Here is a 19,944-nt window from a genome sequence, read left to right as displayed (position 1 = left end):
GAAAAACTTTCCACACTGAGAGCAGTGGTAAGGCTTCTGCCCTGTGTGTATTCTCTCATGTTTTTTCAGATCCCCTAAATCGTTAAAACTCGTTCCACACAAGGAGCAGTGGTAAGGCTTCTCCCCTGTGTGTATTATCTCATGCCGTTTCAGATTCGCCAGCTGGCTGAAACCCTTTCCACACTGGGAGCAGTGGTAAGGCTTCTCACCTGTGTGTATTGTCTCGTGTTTTTTCAGATTCCCTGACCGGTTAAAACTCTTTCCACACAAGGAGCAGTGGTAAGGCTTCTCCCCTGTGTGTATTCTCTCGTGCCGTTTCAGATTCGCCGGCTGGCTGAAACCCTTTCCACACTGGGAGCAGTGGTAAGGCTTCTCACCTGTGTGTATTCTCTCATGTTTCTTCAGATTCCCTGACCGGTTAAAACTCTTTCCACACTGCGAGCAGTGGTAAGGCTTCTCCCCTGTGTGTATTCTCTCATGTTTTTTCAGATTCCCTAACTGTTTAAAACACTTGTCGCACTGGGAGCAGTGGTAAGACTTCTCACCTGTGTGTATTCTCTCATGTTTTTTCAGATTCCCTAACTGTTTAAAACACTTGTCGCACTGGGAGCAGTGGTAAGACTTCTCCCCTTTGTGTATTCTCTCATGTCGGTACAGGTCCTTTAACTTGTTAAAACACTTTCCACACTGGGAGCAATGGTAAGACTTCTCCCCTATATGTATTCTCTCGTGTTCTTTCAGATTCCCTAACTGTTTAAAACACTTGTCACACTGGGAGCAGTGGTAAGGCTTCTCCCCTGTGTGTATTCTCTCGTGTTTTTTCAGCTCCCCCGGCCGGTTGAAACACTTTCCACACTGGGAGCAGTGGTAAGGCTTCTCTCCTGTGTGTATTCTCTTGTGTTTTTTCAGGTTCCCTAAATCGTTAAAACTCTTTTCGCACTGGGAGCAGTGGTAAGGCTTCTCCCCTGTGTGTATTCTCTCATGCCGTTTCAGATTTGCCGACTGGCTGAAACCCTTTCCACACTGGGAGCAGTGGCAAGGCTTCTCACCTGTGTGTATTCTCTCGTGTTCTTTCAGGTTCCCTAACTGTTTAAAACACTTGCCACACTGGGAGCAGTGGTAAGGCTTCTCCCCTGTGTGTATTATCTCATGAACTTTCAGGGTACTTAAATGGTTGAAACACTTTCCACAGTGGGAACACTGGTGTCTTCTTGTTGGTTTGGACGTCCCTGGCTCTGGTTCCTCTGAGTCTGGACTTCCTCCTGCCAAAGACAGTGTGTTTTAAAAAAAAGAGACCTGAATGAAACCTCCACATGATAAATAGGCCTTGCTACGGGGGTAAATCCTAATCAGATCGCTCAATAACCTAAGGCCACTTTTAACTTCTTGCGACTATAGGGGGTGCTATTTCGCATTAGCATAATTAACTCTACAGATTAAACTGCCTAGTACTCAATTCTTGCTCGTACAATATGCATATTATTGTTATTATTGGATAGAAAACACTCTCTAGTTTCTATAGCCGTTTGAATTATGTCTCTGAGTGGAACAGAACTCATTCTACAGCACTTTTCCTCCCAGTGAGTGAGTTTCCAGAAATCTTGGCCTCTGGTTCCAGATCAGTTTTAAACCCACAGTATGTGCTATGAGGATACAAACACTGCCCACGCCTTCCTCTAGATGTCAGTAAGTGGTGACAATTTGAATGGAGTCGATTGCGCAATCACAGGCTCTATAAATGACCAAAGACCGGAAGTAGGATTCCTTTGGAGTCTGCGCTCAACGCAAGAAGGATATCTGACTGGCCTTTTTCCAAGTCTTGGTTTAGCCAGTAATATAGCGTCGGTCATGTTTTTACTCGTTATAGGTGTTAGAAACATCATAATGTAGTTAATTTAAACCGTTTTATAGCAATTTATATCCGTTTAGTGCGATTTTGAGGCATTGCTTTGTAATAAACTTTGAAGCTCCGGGCACGTTTCGGGGTCCCGGTCGTACGTTAGTGAGCATTTCGACGGACAAGTGGACATCTTTCGACCAAAAGAAGATTAGACCCAAGAAAGGATTCATTGCCCAAGAATCTGATGAGAGAACAGCTCATAGTAAGAACAATTTATGATGATAAATCGTGTTTCTGTCGATAAATGTTAAACGTTTATGTCGCCATCTTGTTTGCTATAGCTTCGCTTGGCGCAACCTGTATTGAAAAGTAAGGATAATTTAAAAAATGTAAATCAGCGATTGCATTAAGAACTAATTTGTCTTTCGATTCCTGTCAACCCTGTATTTTTTAGTCAAGTATATGATTAGCTATTGATTAAACTAGATCACTCAAAGATGGCGATCGACTTTACCAGGCTTGTTTTGCTACTATTTTCATTGTATAACCACGGTTTTTTATGGCTAAATATGCACATTTTCGAACAAACTGTATATGTATGTTGTAATATGATGTTACAGGAGTGTCATCTGAAGGATTCTGAGAAGGTTAGTGAAAAAATTAATATATTTTGGCGATGATATGATATCGCTCTCTTTGGCTAGAATCAGTGCTCGGGTAACGTTTGCGTATGTGGTATGCTAATATAACGATTTATTGTGTTTTCGCCGTAAAACACTTAGAAAATCTGAAATGTTGTCTGAATTCACAAGATCTGTGTCTTTCCATTGCTATGTGCTGTGTATTTTTAAGAAATGTTTTATGATGAGTAAATGGGTAATACACGTTGCTGTCTGTAGTAATTCTAGGAGCTTTGGTGAGATTTGTGATGCTGGCTGCAAAGGCAAACTATGATTTATACCTGAAATATGCACATTTTTCTAACAAAACCTATCCTATACCATAAATATGTTATCAGATTGTCATCTGATGAGCTTTTTTCTTGGTTAGTGGCTATCAATATCTTAGTTTAGCCGAATTGGTGATAGCTACTGGTGTTGAGAAAAAATGGTGGACAAAGAAAAAGGGTGTCTTTTGCTAACATGGTTAGCTAATAGATTTACATATTTTGTCTTCCCTGTAAAACATTTTAAAAATCTGAAATGGTGACTTGATTCACAAGATCTGTATCTTTCATTAGGTGTCTTGGACTTGTGATTTAATGATATTTAGATGCTACTATTTAAATGTGACAAAATTCTAGCGATGCTAATCAGTGTGAGGGGGGTGGGGGGGGATCCCGGATCCGGGTTTCAGAGGCAGTAAAAGTTAAGAGAGATCTTTGATGAAAACCTGCTCCAGAGAAGAACCTGCTGCTTGAACAGAGTTCTGAGTATAGGGTCTGAATACTTAAGTAAATGTAATATTTCAGCTTTGTATTTTTTGATAAATTAGCAAAATTATCAAACAAAAATGTTTTTGCTTTGTCAGTATGGGGTATTGTGTTTTTAGAAAAAGGATGTAATGTAACAAAATGTGGAAAAAGTCAAGGGGTCTGAATACTTTCAGGAGGCACTGTACTCTCCGATAGCAACGGCCAATAGCAGACCACTTCCTATATCAGGGACATAGTCGCTCCCGTCTTCCATGTGTGAAAGGTAACCTGGTGAATATCATAGAATCAGGGTTCTGTTAGGTAACCTGGTGAATATCATAGAATCAGGGTTCTGTTAGGTAACCTGGTGAATATCATAGAATCAGGGTTCTGTTAGGTAACCTGGTGAATATCATAGAATCAGGGTTCTGTTAGGTAACCTGGTGAATATCATAGAATCAGGGTTCCATAAGGGAACCTTCAGTTATATTTCAGTGACTCGTTAGTCTCTCACTTTGGGGATATAGTCAAGTACCACAGAGCTCATACCCTCTCTGATGCCAAGTCTAGACAGGATCATCCCTCAGAGGTCCCCACTCTACTCACCGTATGTGTAGTGATGTCCAGTCAGTAGAACCTCATGAAGGTACATCACCACAACATGCTGCATTACAGATCTCTTGAACAGAGCTGCCTTTGAACAATGCCTATGTTGTAGCCATACCTCTGGTGGATTGAGCCATCAAGCCCTCCGGAGGTGTCAGATGCTTGCAACTATAGAACCTCATGAAGGTATGGGGGTGTAACTCATTATACGGATGTAATGGCTAAAGTAAAGCAGTTTTAAACAAGATAAATCTCATTTCTATTCTTTCCAGCAGCTCCAACAGCAGAAATGGCCTCAAGCAAAACATAAAAATCCCAGAATGGGACTAGCTGTTTGGGTACTGGGCGTAGGTGACCCTTCATAAAACAACAGATCAGGGGGTGTTCCACTGTATAGTTGTTGCAGCCTAAATGGCAGCCAAATATACATTTATAGTTGAAAAGGCTTTCCTTCGTCAGAAGGCAGAGTAGCTCTGAAACAGAGCAACAAAGGGACTGATTTGTTTCTGATCTCACCATCTGTTAAATACACTGTGCTATAGTAATTATTGTGCTATAGTGAGTGTGTGGCTCTAGAACTCTGAATATAGGTTATTCTCAAGGAGAGCGGTCACGTGTGTTGAGAAGCAGAGGATCACTGGTTTGAGCCTGGTATGGGGACAGGGACAGTGGATGAATTTCAACTGTTAGCATCAGTTACACATTTTATGAATAAAGTTAGTCATTTCCAAATGAACCATGTTCTTTAAGGTCAATATGTTGGAGTTCAGGCTTGACCTGTTAAAGTAGGAAATGAAATGAACTTTGTCCATTACAGAGACGGAGGTCAAGACAAAAAAAGGAGCTTGTTTTAAAATACATATTGGCCTGTTTAACAAGTTGTGTAGATCAGATATTAATGAAGCAATACAGACCACATTGAAGTGTCTGGAGTTTAGTTTGTGTGTTCTAGAGTCTTGTAAAACCAGGGGGGTTGACTGGGACAGACAATGTAACATCCATGTTTTTAGGAAAAGGTTTTGTAAAACATTCACCTTACATCAGATTATCTTGAAACTTTCTCTCCAAAGCTAACTTTCATCAATGTTTTATATGGTCTATTGGTTTCTCTCTTTTCATTGACAGAATCCCTTTTCAGTGTTATGATATTCATAACATCCATATCCACGAGTCTATCTTCCTGTCAACTAACATAACTCTGCTGGTTGTCCTGGTAACAGATACCAGTCTATCTTCCTGTCAACTAACAGAACTCTGCTGGTTGTCCAGGTAACAGATACCAGTGGGCAGATGTATTGTATTTGTTCAAACTAAACTACAGCACTTACTTTGATGAGTTAAACCTGATCCTTTCTTCTCTTCTCTTCCTCTCACAGTTCCACTCAGACCCGTTGTTTTCCTGCAGTCCACCAGCAGCACAGACAACCTCTTCATACCCAGCAGTGAGGCGCTACCGGGAGAGGCACGACATGGGGACTCTGGGAGGGTGGAAGGGCTAGCGTTGTCCTGGTAACCATAAAGAGGGGACACAGACACATATTATTATGAATGCTTATGTCATCACTGTCATGAAGTGGTTTACAGAAACCCAGCCCAGACCCCGATAGAGCAAGCTGTATTTTAGACCAGACCAAGCTGTACCATCTGGTGTTCTGATCTGGAGAGACTCTTCTCTTCCTTGTCAGCATCAGGATGTTGTTGAGGCTCCCCAGAGGATCCACAATAGTCATGTCTCTCTCCTGTGTGAATGAGAACATCAAACAGATAGTGAACTTACGACCGGGTGGCGCAGTGGTCTAGGGCACTGCATCGCAGTGCTAGCTGCGCCACCAGAGTCTCTGGGTTCACGCCCAGGCTCTGTCGCAGCCGGCCGCAACCGGGAGGTCCGTGGGGCGACGCACAATTGGCATAGCGTCGTCCGGGTTAGGGAGGGTTTGGCCGGTAGGGATATCCTTGACTCAGTATGTAAAATGTAATGAAATGTAAAACATGTAATAAAATGTATGCACTCTACTGTAAGTCGCTCTGGATAAGAGTGTCTGCTAAATGACTAAAATGTAAATAATCATAGGGTCTTACAAGAGGCATTAATCTCTCTAAACAGGGTCTAAAATGCAAATGTTAAAGGGTCGTTCCACTGAATGGGACCTTTTGCATACCTTTGATATTTTAAGTATAAATTATGCTCCAACATTGCATTTTAAAAGGCTGTTATACTAGATGAGATGCACTTTAATGTAGACCACATGGATAATATAATTTAAAAGTCCCCAAAATATATGTACCAATGGCAGATTAAAACTAACAAAGGCAGATGGCCCCTTTAACAATTCCTACAGTACTGAACAACATATTCAAGTGTAGAACTTCAGTAGAATGCCCCTTAAAACCCCACATTAGTTCAACAACGGCATAGTGTGTGACTCTGTTTTTAAGACAGTACTCACTGGAGTTAATCTGATATTCTGTCTCCTCTTTCACTCCCAAGACGTCTTCCTTCTTCACCTCTACTGAGATAGCATCGTCTTCCTTCTTCACCTCTACTGAGATAGCATCGTCTTCCTCTCTGAAAGGTTCTTCCTCTGTTTCCTCTATAACATCCTCTTCTTCTTTCACGACAATGTTCAGCCTCAGAGCTTCTTTCTGCATACAGCAGACCTCTTCTTTAACAGGGGATGAGTAGTTTAGTGAGCTCATGGTCTTGGATGTTAGAATTAGCGACTAGCCTAGTGCTAGGCTCAGTATCAATGTTTTAACAACTTTGAAAATTGAACAAGCAAATTAGGTTAAAGTTAACCAGTTGATACGTCAACTGAACTGCGTTAACAACACTGAGATTAGCTAATGTACATTAACATGGTCTAAAGCGTCAATCTTTCAGTTTAATGTTGGCTCGCAAGCTACCGAGGTGGTTGAAAGAGTAGCCGCGTTGTTGTTCCTGAAGAAGCGTCCGGTCCAGTCCATTATACGTCACGCAAGAATCAACACCTGAAAGACGCATATCGCCATCTGCTGGCTGGAGTGGGTAACGCAGTTTGGAAACAACAGTTACTACACTTTTGTATTGGAAAAAACGTCAGAATAATTTAACAATAAGCTGATATATAGTAAATGATGAATACATACTTCTATGAATAGGTAGTGTTTTAATAAACATTTGCTCTGTTAATTTTTCACATTAGTTTTTATCTAGATGTGACGGTACTATTCCCTTAAAGCTACGCTCTTTAAGATACAAATCATCCTGTAAACCAGGGGTGGGCAACTCCAGTCCTCGGGGGCCTGATTGGTGTCACACTTTTTCTCCATCGCTAGCAAACACAGCTGATTAATAAAACTGCATCCTAAACTGAAGATTATGATTAGGTGGTTATTGGAGTCTGGTGTGTTAGCTGGGGCTGGAAGCTATGATCCCTTATTGTCACTAGTTAAATCCCCTTCAATCAGTGTAGATGAAGGGGAGGAGACAGGTTAAATAAGGCATTTTAGGCCTTGAGACAAATGAGACATGGCTTGTGTATGTGTGCCATTCAGACGGTGAATGGGGGAAACAAAATATTTAAGTGTCTTTGAACGGGGGATGGTAGTAGGTCCCAGGCGCCGGTTTGTGTCAAGAACTGCAACGCTGCTGAGGTTTTCCAGCTCAACGGTTTCCCATGTGTACCAAGAATCATCCACCACCCAAACAGTGGTGTTTAAGATGAGGCAGAACGATTTGTTTTTTCATGAGCATGGCCTTAATTCTATTACAGCATATTGGATGACTGTCATTCATATTCCATTCACCCTGTTCAATGTAACAGCAATAGGTTTAGGCTACTACATGATACTAACATTTTCCCTATACCCATCATGAGATTGCTACAACCTAGCCTATGACTGAAAGTTTAGAATGTAGGTGCACACAGGTCGAGATAGGTTTTTTAGGTGAGAGACAGTCTTGAAGACATCACCAACTAATTATCATGGTCCAAACACACCAAGACAGTCGTGAAGAGGGCACGACAACAACTTTTCCACCTCAGGAGACTGAAAAGATTTGGCATGGGTCTCCAGATCCTCAAAAAGACTTACAGCTGCACTATCGAGAGCATCCTGACCGGTTGCATCACCGCCTGGTATGGCAACTGCTCGGCATCTGACCGTAATGCACTACAGAGGGTAGAGAACATCGCTCGGGCCAAGCTTCCTGCCATCCAGGACAATTATAAAGAAAGCCCCAAAAATTGTCAGATGCTCCAGTCACCCAAGTCATAGACTGTTTTCTCTGCTCCCGCACGTCAAGCGGTACCGGAGCACCAAGTCTAGAACCAAAAGGCTCCTTAACAGCTTCTACCCCCATAAGCCATAAGGCTGCTGAACAATTAATCAAATATTCACCTGGACTATTTACATTGACCCTCCATTTGTTTTGTACACTGCTGCTACTTGCTGTTTATTATCTATGAAATGTCACTTCACCCCGATCTACATGTATAAATTACCTCGACTAACCTGTACCCCTGCACATTGACTCGGTACCAGTACCCCCTGTATATAGCCTTGTTATTGTTATTTTATTGCGTTACTTTTTATAATTTTTTACTTTTGGTCATTTGCTCATTTTCTTAACTCTTCCTGAACTGTACTGTTAGTTAAGGGCTTGTAAGCAATTCACTGTAAGGTCTACACTTGTTGTATTCGGCGCATTTGACAAATAAAGTTTGATTATATTTGACAAATTCAGGTATGTTTATCCCGTTTTTTTCTGTTTAAGAAACATTTGTCTCTAGAGAGCTGAAAACAGCAGGTCTGGGACAGGTAGCACCTCCGGTGAACAGGTCAGGGTTCCATAGCCGCAGGCAGAACAGTTGAAACTGGAGCAGCAGCATGGCCAGCTGAACAATCGGGGGAGAAGGGCCTTGGTCAGGAAGGTAACCAAGAACCCAATGGTCACTCTGACAGAGCTCCTCTGTGGAGATGGGAGAACCTTCCAGAAGGACAACCATCTCTGCATCACTCCACCAAGCAGGACTTTATGGTAGAGTTGCCAGACGGAAGCCACTCCTCAGTAAAAGGCACATGAAAGCCAGCTTGGAGTTTGCCAAAAGGCACCTAAACGACTATCAGACCATGAGTAACAAAATTCTCTGGTCTAATGAATGCCAAGGGTCACGTCTGGAGGAAACCTGGCACCATTCCTACGGTGAAGAATGGGGTTGGCAGCATCATGCTGTGGGGATGTTTTTCAGCGGCATGGACTGGGAGACTCGTCAGGTTCGAGGGAAAGATGAACGGAGCAAAATACAGAGAGATAATTTTTGAAAACTTGCTCCAGAGCACTCAGGACCTCAGACTGGGGCAAAGGTTAACCTTCCAATAGGACAACGACCCTACGCACAAAGCCAAGACAACGCAGGAGTGGCTTTGGGAGATGTCTCTGAATGTCCTTGAGGGGCCCAGCCAGAGCCCGGATTTGAACCCGATTTAACATCTCTGGAGAGACCTGAAAATAGCTTTGTAGTGACACTCCCCATCCAACCTGACAGAGTTTGAGAGGATCTGCAGAGAAGAATGGGAGAAACATGAGGCTCCTGCTGCTGCTGTCCTCAAGGGCAAATTGACAGATTTTTCACCTAGTTGTCTTTGGGATTCAAACCAGAGATCTTTCGGTTACTGGCCCAACACTAGTAACCGCTAGGCTACCTGCAGCAGGAGCCCCATGTTGACAGGAGAGCCCACCTTTATTTTTCCCTCATTATGAACATTCATATTGGTCAACAGTCAACCTATTGTGTGTATTGAACATTCATATTGGACTGTAGCAGCTAGCTAACTGGCTACCGATCAACCTATTGTGTGTATTGAACATTCATATTGGACTGTAGCAGCTAGCTATCTGGCTACCGATCAACCTATTGGGTGTAATGAACAATCATATTGGACAGCCTTACCTGTAGAGTAGCACCACCACCCATCAGCCCATTCTCTTCTTGGCGTCAAAGCTGCAGTGTATTGTTGGTATAGTTTTTGATGAATAATAATTCAAATTGTGAAAATAAAAGTGTACAATTTATATATATATATATTTAATCAACTTTAAGATACTGTTTGCCTCTATGCAGATGTAGAAGCTGAATAGGAATATACATTATCAATAAATAGTTGATTGTTCTTTTTTCACATCATATAAGAATACTGAGCCACAACCTGTAAATGTGACCATACTATTCCTTTAAAGCCCCACTAAGATGTCCCCATACTATTCCTTTAAAGCCCCTCTGTCAGATATAAATCATCAGAGTGGGAAACCAACTGACATGGAAACAATGGAGCAAATGTGTCACTATCAGAGAATTATGACATTATATAGAACTACTCAGACATTCCAAATATCACTTGATTATCAGAGGAGTGTATTATGACATCATATAGAACTACTCAGACATTCCAAATATCACTTGATTATCAGAGGGGTGTATTATGACATCAGATAGAACTACTCAGACACTTCAAATCAGGCTTCATCCATATCATGAAGGTGGACATTGATCCAACCATTTCAAAAGTAATGACCGGGCTGACGGAAACAGCATTTGCCTGTACACTTTTATTAATGCAGATAGACAATTTGTTTGTTTGTTTTACATGGTGGGATCATTTTGTGTCAGTAAACATTTATGAGCTAGAAATGGTGGAAACTCCTTCATGCGCAAATATTTATTTGATAACCATCACATCTTAGTTAACTTGAAGTCATGTGATGATATGTTGTGTGGTCCTCCCTCTACGACTTGGGAAACCATGCAGTTTATTAGGCTACAGATTAAATGAGTTATGAACTTCACAGGGTGGTGAAACTGCATGTGATGAGTTAGATGTTCCTTTACAATATTGTTTTGTACATATTTAAGAATATTCACATGAAAATCTGTCGCAAATTGCACAGAAACTTAGGTACACAGGTGGATATTGATCCAACACCTGCTGTTTATTCAAACCAGCCCACTGGGCACAGATGTCAGTTCAACATCTAGTTTCTATTTACATTTCTTTGAGTCGTGAATTCAACATGAAATCAACACAAAATGTCACCTGTCATTGGATTTAGCTTACAAGTTGGGTGAAAAATAAAGAAAGATTCCTGATGTTGACGGCTTTTTACAAATCCAATCAGTTTTCTGCATTGATCTAACATCACATGGATTTGTTTTGTTGAAATTACGTGGAAACAACGTTTATTCAACCAGTGGGAGGCTTGTAAATGACCCCAGGAAAATAAAACAAAGAATTCTTCATTGAGACAATGATAAACACCAATCCGTGGGAGAGTTGTGGTGGATATTATAAAATAAGGATCTGCTGGAGTCCAAGTCAAACCAAGATTCTTTATTTCTGAGCTCAGAAAGAATAACAGTTACACAGCGCAGTGTAGACAGTTTGAATTCCTGAAGCATTGGGTGATGAGCACATATCTTTATAGTTTCCTGTTCCTGGGAGGGACTTTATTCATACAAGGATAAAGGTACAGCTGGTTTGCAACACAGGATGATACTCCCAGGAACAGGAGATTATAATAGGACAGTTTCACAAGGTTAGTCACATACTCAGTTATGTGGACACATACAATTAACATTTTGCATTACAGAGTCTGTGAACATTTTCATTTCATTAAATCATCAGTGGACCAACAATGCAAATGTAAACAATGGAACAAATGCATCACATCCAAATATCACTGTATTATCTGTAGTGCTGGAGGAATGACACACTCAGATAAACACAAACACAGAGTTTAAAAAAGGACCATTTAAACACATGGAATCTGACCTACTCTATACTCAAACTGACATACTCCATATTCAATTCATGTTTTCTAATAAAAACATACAAATATATGTTTGAGTATACTTTGTACAATTCAATTTCATGTAGTAAAAACAGGCAATCATTACCAGTGAACAATATAAGACAACGGGAGCACTGTGTATGTTCTCTGATGAATTTTAAGTCAATGAGATGTGAAATATCAATATACACGCTAAAAGAAGTAATTTCTCTCTCCTGTGTGGATTCTCTAATGACCTTTAAGTGACTATGATGAGTAATATGTTTTCCCGCAGTCTGAGCTTTTCTAAGCCTTCTCCTCTGTGTGCTCTCATGTGTTCTTTCAGGCTTCCTAAAATGGGCAAAACCTTTGCACCCTGGGAGCAGTGGTAAGGCTTCACCACCTGTGTTTTAGCTCATGTGTTTTCAGGTTATGTAAGTGGGTAAAACGCTTTCCACACTGTGAGCAGTGGTAAGGATTCTCCCTTGTGTATTCTCTCATGTCGTTTTAGGTCCCTTAACTGGTTGAAACACTTTCCACACTGGGAGCAGTGGTAAGGCTTCTCCCCAATGTGTATTCTCTCATGTTTTTTCAGGTAGTTTTTCTGGTTAAAACTCTTTCCACACTGTGAGCATTGGTAAGGATTCTCCCCATTGTGTATTCTCTCATGTCGTTTTAGGTCCCCTAACTGGTTAAAACACTTTCCACACTGGGAGCAGTGATAAGGCTTTTCCCCTGTGTGTATTCTCTCATGTCGTTTTAGGTCCCCTAACTGGTTAAAACACTTTCCACACTGGGAGCAGTGAAAAGGCTTCTCCCATGTGTGTATTCTCTCATGTTTTTTCAGGTAGCTTTTCTGGTTAAAACTCTTTCCACACTGGGAGCAGTGGTAAGGCTTCTCCCATGTGTGTATTTTCTCGTGTTGGTTCAGGTGTCCTTTCTGGTTGAAACTCTTTCCACGCTGGGAGCAATGGTAAGGCTTCTCCCCATTGTGTATTCTCTCGTGTTGTTTAAGCTCCCATAAGAGGTAACAACCCTTTCCACATTGGGAGCAGTGGTAAGGCTTCTCCCCTGTGTGTATTCTCTCATGTCGTTTCAGGTCCCCAAACTGGTTAAAACACTTTCCACAGTGGGAACACTGGTGTCTTCTTGTTGGTTTGGACGTCCCTGGCTCTGGTTCCTCTGAGTTTGTTCTTTCTCCTGCCAAAGACAGTGTTTTAAAAATAGAGACCTGAATGAAACCTCCACATGAATAAACGGCCTTGCTTCGAGGGTAAATTCTAATAGATCCCTCAATAACCTGAGACCAGTTTGAACAATCTTAGTGTGATTTTAAAAGAAATGTTGTCGAGCTTCCTGGTAATTACTGATAATATGTTTACATTACTTATTTTATTCATTCTGTTTTACAAGTCAGAACACAAAAAACTAAACAGTTCTAGGACACTGAAGACACAGACGTCGCTGGATTCCAATCGAGCAGGTGGTTTTAAATATCTAACTTCATAGCTGTATGATACAGAATGTGACCTACGCACTTCCTTAAACATAAAATAACTTAAGAACATAACATCTCCCCGTTTGACACGCTATTTAAAAATGGCCCAGTTTGTTATTTAGACGTTGACACATTTTCAACATTCTGACTGTTACTGATGTCATGACAGTTTGGGTAAAGTAAAAAATACGGTGAGATATTTTGGGTAGACATTCCTAAAACTGATAGTAACTATATATAGTAAGTTTATATACAGCCATATCATAGAGTCTGAAAAGGCTTGTTCATTCACAATGACAGCATATGTTCCTAAAGCTGATAGTAACTATATATAGTAAGTTTATATACAGCCATATTTTAAAGTCTGAAAAGGCTTGTTCATTCACATGAATTCCCTATGACAGCATATGTTCCTAAAACTGATAGAAACTACACTGTACACAAATATAAACTCAACATGTAAAGTGTTGGTTCCATGTTTCATGAGCTGAAAAAAAAGATTGAATTTTCCCATATGTACAAAAAGCTAATTTCTCTCAAATTGTGCACAAATTTTCACATCCCTGTTCGTGAACATTTATCCTTTGCCAAGATAATCCATCCATCTGACAGGTGTGGCATATCAAGAATCTGATTAAACAGCATTATCATTACACAGGTGCACCTTGTGCTGTGGATAATAAAAGGCCGCTAAAATGTGCAGTTTTGTCACACAACAATGCAGTATCAATTTAACACATTTGCTAATTTAAGACTCAAATTACGTTTAAATGAACGAGTCGATACGTAAACATAATTATGAGCCAAACACTAAGAGTAATATACACAAGATTGGTTTAAAGAGCTTCAATGTTTCTGTTTTATGTTTCGCTAGCAAACCACCGCGTTGATTGAATCAGAAGCCTTTTGTCGCAGTTGAAGAGGCATCCTGTCCCGTCCACTAGATTACACGTCACGCAAGAAGCATCACCCGAAAGACTCATATCGCCATCTGCTGACTGGAGTGGGTAACGCAGATTGGAGAAAAAACAACCAGATGTTATGTTTTCTCTTCCTTCTTACAGCCAATATTTTCCTCCAGGGCTGACCTGCCCATTAGGTAGGATTAGGTGACAGATTGAAGAGGGTGGCATATTCCAAGCTAAATTGACCAAAGCTCATCGCTAACAACACATAATAACACCTCACATAATGTTGCCCTAAAACTATGACAATTTCTATCACCCAGTGGCATATGGGCTATTAAGGTGAGTGTAGGTGAGGCCACATGAAGCAGTGCCTGCTTTGTTTAAGGCAACATGGACAGATACGGCTCTACCTGTGTAGAGCTCATACCACTTTTCCCTTCCAGTCTCCAAAGTGTCCTTTTGGGTGGTGGTATAATTTGTATTCATTTTTTTGTCATAGTTATTCTGAACCCACTGCCTGCAAGTAATTGTTAAATTTGCCTAACTTTCTTACAGGTAGACCCTCTTTCACTCTCTCTCATCATGTCACAAGCTGACAGGCTCCCAGAGGCAGGGTAATAAAAGGCCCCAGCTCACTCAACTGCCCCTCCCCTCTCCAACAGCCATCAACCCAAAACATCCTGAAGACAGAACATCTAAAAGATCATCTGGGAATCCTTTCTTCCTCATGGAGCTTTTTGAAAGTGAGGTGAATATTCAATGTGAAGTTTGTACAGTGGATTCGGAAAGTATTCAGACCCCTTGACTTTTTCCACATTTTGTTAAGTTACAGCCTTATTTTAGAATGGATTTTAAAAACGACATATTCAGCAATCTACACACAAAACCCCATAATGAGAAAACAAAAACAGGTTTTATCAAAATGTAGCAAATTTCTTTAAGATCAAAAACAGAAATACCGTATTTACATGACAGTAACTATTCAGACCCTTTGCTATGAGACTGTCAGAGCAAAACCAAGCAATGAGGTAGAAGGAATTGTCCGTAGAGCTTCGAGACAGGATTGCGTCGAGGCACAGATCTTGGGAAGGGTACCAAAACACTTCTGCAGCATTGAAGGACCCCAAGAACACAGTGTGGTGAAGAAGGCGCAACAGAGCCTCTTTAACCTCAGGAGGCTAAAGAAAGTTGGCTTGTCACCTAAAACACTCACACATTTTTACAGAAGCACAATGAAAGCATCCTGTCGGGTTGTATTACCGCCTGGTACAGCACCTGCACCACCCACAACTGCAAGGCTCTCCAGAGGGTGGTGCGGTCTGCCCAACGCATTACCGGGGGCAAACTACCCACCCTCCAGGACACCTACAGCACCCGATGCCCAAGAATATATAATCAAGAACATAAACCACCCGAGCCACTGCCTGTTCACCCCGCTATCATCCAGAAGGCGAGGTCAGTACAAGTGCATTAAATCTGTGACTGACAGACTGAAAAACAACTTCTATCTCAAGGACATCAGACTGTTAAACAGCCATTACTAGCACATTAGAGGCTGCTGCCTATAGGCATAGACTAGAAACCACTAGCTACTTTGAATGGAACACTAGTCACTTTAATAAGTTTACATATCTGGCATTACTCATCTCATATGTATATACTGTATTCTATACTAGTCTACGGTATCCCAGTCCGTTACGCTCTGATATCGCTCGTCCTTATGTATATAATCTTATTTCATTCCTACTTATATTTGTGTGTATTGGCTATATGTTGTGCAATTTGTTAGATATTACTTGTTACATATTACTGCACTGTTGGAGCTAGAAACACAAGCATTTCGCTACACCTGCAATAACATCTGCTAATAACGTGTATGTGACCAATAGAATTGGATTTGATATACGTCCTGGATGGCAGGAAACTTGACCCCAGTGATGCACTGGGCTGTACGCACTACCCTCAGTAGTCATATCCCAGTTCAACTATTTGCTTATGGTCTTGGCTACAGCCACTGTGTTCTTTGGGAACTTCAATGCTGCAAAAAATGTGTCTCCCTTCCCCAGATCTGTGCCTCGACACAAACCTGTGTCGGCGCTCTACGCACCATTCCTTCGACCTCGTGGCTTGGTTTTTGCTCTGACATGCACTGTGAACTGTGGGACCTTATATAGACAGTCGTGTGCCTTTCCAAATCATGTCCAATCAATTGAACTTACCACAAGTTGTAGAAACATATCAAGGATGATCAATGGAAACAGCATGCACATGAGCGAGTCTCATATCAAAGGGTCTGAAAACTTATGTATATAAGGTATTTCTTTTGATTTTCTATCATTTGCAAACATTTCTGAAAACCTGAAAGCTTTCCGAAGGCACTGTATGTATATAAAAACATGTTTTCCACTAACCCTACCATCCATCCCCTAATTAGAGTAAACTAATGCACAACAACTATTAGGCTTCTACATACTATGTCCATTTTACGGACACAATGTATTTTAGAATAGTTATATTTAGTTTGTTTTTAATCCTATCCTTCAGTTACCCTAAACCTCTCCCATCTATCTCTGAAGACCACCCCGTCCTATCCTTCAGTTACCCTAAACCTCTCCCATCTATCTCTGAAGACCACCCAGTCCTATCCTTCAGTTACCCTAAACCTCTCCCATCTATCTCTGAAGACCATCCAGTGCTATCCTTCAGTTACCCTAAACCTCTCCCATCTATCTCTGAAGACCACCCCGTCCTATCCTTCAGTTACCCTAAACCTCTCCCATCTATCTCTGAAGACCATCCAGTGCTATCCTTCAGTTACCCTAAACCTCTCCCATCTATCTCTGAAGACCATCCAGTCCTAACCTTCAGTTACCCTAAACCTCTCCCATCTATCTCTGAAGAACATCCAGTCCTATTCTTCAGTTACCCTAAACCTCTCCCATCTATCTCTGAAGAACATCCAGTCCTAACCTTCAGTTACCCTAAACCTCTCCCATCTATCTCTGAAGACCATCCAGTCCTATCCTTCAGTTACCCTAAACCTCTCCCATCTATCTCTGAAGACCATCCAGTGCTATCCTTCAGTTACCCTAAACCTCTCCCATCTATCTCTGAAGACCATCCAGTCCTAACCTTCAGTTACCCTAAACCTCTCCCATCTATCTCTGAAGACCATCTAGTCCTAACCTTCAGTTACCCTAAACCTCTCCCATCTATCTCTGAAGACCATCCAGTCCTATCCTTCAGTTACCCTAAACCTCTCCCATCTATCTCTGAAGACCATCTAGTCCTAACCTTCAGTTACCCTAAACCTCTCCCATCTATCTCTGAAGACCATCCAGTCCTATCCTCCAGTTACCCTAAACCTCTCCCATCTGTCTCTGAAGACCATCCAGTCCTATCCTCCAGTTACCCTAAACCTCTCCCATCTATCTCTGAAGACCATCCAGTCCTATCCTCCAGTTACCCTAAACCTCTCCCATCTGTCTCTGAAGACCATCCAGTCCTAACCTTCAGTTACCCTAAACCTCTCCCATCTATCTCTGAAGACCATCCAGTCCTATCCTTCAGTTACCCTAAACCTCTCCCATCTGTCTCTGAAGACCACCCAGTCCTATCCTTCAGTTACCCTAAACCTCTCCCATCTATCTCTGAAGACCACCGAGTCCTAACCTTCAGTTACCCTAAACCTCTCCCATCTGTCTCTGAAGACCACCCCGTTTGATTTCTATTTGCCATATATTTTTAACTGTGCTGTTTCACAAAAGTTATTGACTTTTATATTCTCATCGTTGCAACAGATTGTAAATTAAAAATAAACATGTTTGCTAAAAGTATTATTATTTTATTAATCAATTGACTCTGACTTTTCAAATCACCCAGTAGTCCTGTCTGCAGAGTTAGCTCCAGGTAAATGTTGCCATTCCTTGACCTGCGACCAAAAACAAGCTACATATGGACAGTACCAAAACAAATGATCTAATGATTCTGTCTCTTCGCAGCTAAATCTGCAGAGGTTCGTTGTATCCCCTATATATATTTTGTAAAATAATTTCAATTGAAAAATTCTAAGTTTTGAATCTGGTGTCATTCACAATTTTCATGAACCAAGTTTGTTCTTTAAAGCAGGGCTGACAGACAAGATTCTGACTTTTCCACCCTTCCACTTGTCTCTTCCATTTTTGTGGTAATGCTGCAATTAGTTGGTTGTAATTTTGGGTAGAGCAGAGATTTCCATATATTTTTATGAGCTGCATGTGTGACAACTCCACCAGTCCTATTGATGGTATAATTTACAAAGATCATACCTTTTTCATGTAATCAATTTTATTTATTTATTTTGATCAGTTACTATATTTGAGTTTAACCATTTTTTAAAATTATTTGTTTGGTCTTTTCTGGTGGATTAAACTGAAATTGCAACCAACTTTCTAAGGCTTGTTTTTAAAAATAACGATCTTTTGGAGATGATTTCATTTTCAAATAACTGAAAGTGAGAGGTTGTAATCTGAATAAAGAGAAAAAGGCCATTCTTGAACATCGGGTGAGACATTCTTACTAATCTGATAGAGAACCAGGTCGGAATAAAAGTAGCACTTTTGTATGATTGAAGCTTTTAGTTAGAGATCTAATGCTTTAATAATTAATCATTTCTGCCCTCCAAATTCATATTCATTATATAAATAGTCCTATTTAATTTAGTCTTGCTTGCTGATATAAATACAATTGAATATTTTTTTTTCTCGTATAATTTAAAAGGGGACTGGGAGACAAGTCAGGATCGAGGCAAATATGAACGGAACAAAGTACAGAGAGATCCTTGATAAAATCCTGCTCAGGACCTCAGACTGGGACAAAGGTTCACCTTCCAACAGGACAATGACCCTAAGCACACAGCCAAGACATCGCAAAAGTGGCTTCGAGACAAGTCTCGGAACGTCCTTGAGTGGGCCAGCCAGAGCTCGGACTTGAACCGGATCGAACATCTCTGGAGAGAGCTCTGGTGCAGGTTTTCATCAAGGATCTCTCTGTCCTTTCCCTATTGATCTTTCCCTCGATCCTGACTAGTTTCCCAGTCCCTGCCACTTAAAAAAAAAACACAGCATGATGCTGCCACCTCCATGCTTCACCGTAGGGATGATGCCAGGTTTCTTCCAGATGTGACGCTTGGCATTCAGGTCAAAGAGTTCAATCTTGGTTTCATCAGACCAGAGAATCTTGTTTCTCATGGTCTGAAAGTCCTTTAGGTGCCTTTTGGCAAACTCCAAGCTGGCTTTCTTTTGTCTTTTACGGAGAAGTGGCTTCCGTCTGGCCACTCTACCATAAAGGCCTAATTGGTGGAGTGCTGCAGAGATGATTGGTCTTCTGTAAGGTTCTCCCATTTCCACAGAGGAACTCTTGAGCTCTGTCAGAGTGACCATCGGGTTCTTGGTCACCTCTCTGACCAAGGCCCTTCTCCCCCTATTGCTCAGTTTGGCTGAGCCGCCAGCACTAGGAAGGGTCTTGGTGGTTCCAATCTTCTTCCATTTAAGAATGATGGAGGCCACTGTGTTCTTTGGGACCTTCAATGTGGCAGAAATGTTTTGGTCCATTTCCCCAGATCTGTGCCGTGACACAATCCTGTCTCGAAAGGAATATATCACATCAAATATAGGTTACTTAAAGTTCAAGTTAGATCACACATTCCGCCGATTGTTGTTGAAAAACATTTCTTAAACAGAAGAAAAACGAGGATAAACATACCTGAATTTGTCCAATAGAAACTCTCGTTTGCAACTGTTGGACTAATGACTACACCCTAGATCAGCTAGATAAATGCAAGAGTGTGCAAGGTGGTATTAAATATGTCACTGTCTATCACCTCAAATTTTT

The 19,944-nt window shown here is 41.2% G+C and overlaps 1 pseudogene; it reads right to left on the bottom strand.

The window, feature by feature from the left end:
- Positions 1 to 6: 6 nt before the first annotated feature.
- Positions 7 to 19,944, bottom strand: part of LOC129845353 (zinc finger protein 850-like) — a 60,810-nt pseudogene continuing 40,872 nt past the window's right edge.

The sequence above is a fragment of the Salvelinus fontinalis genome, unplaced genomic scaffold (assembly GCF_029448725.1).
Source record: "Salvelinus fontinalis isolate EN_2023a unplaced genomic scaffold, ASM2944872v1 scaffold_0283, whole genome shotgun sequence".
In the NCBI taxonomy this organism is placed as follows: Eukaryota; Metazoa; Chordata; class Actinopteri; order Salmoniformes; family Salmonidae; genus Salvelinus; species Salvelinus fontinalis.
This window is presented reverse-complemented; position numbering and strand designations above follow the sequence as displayed.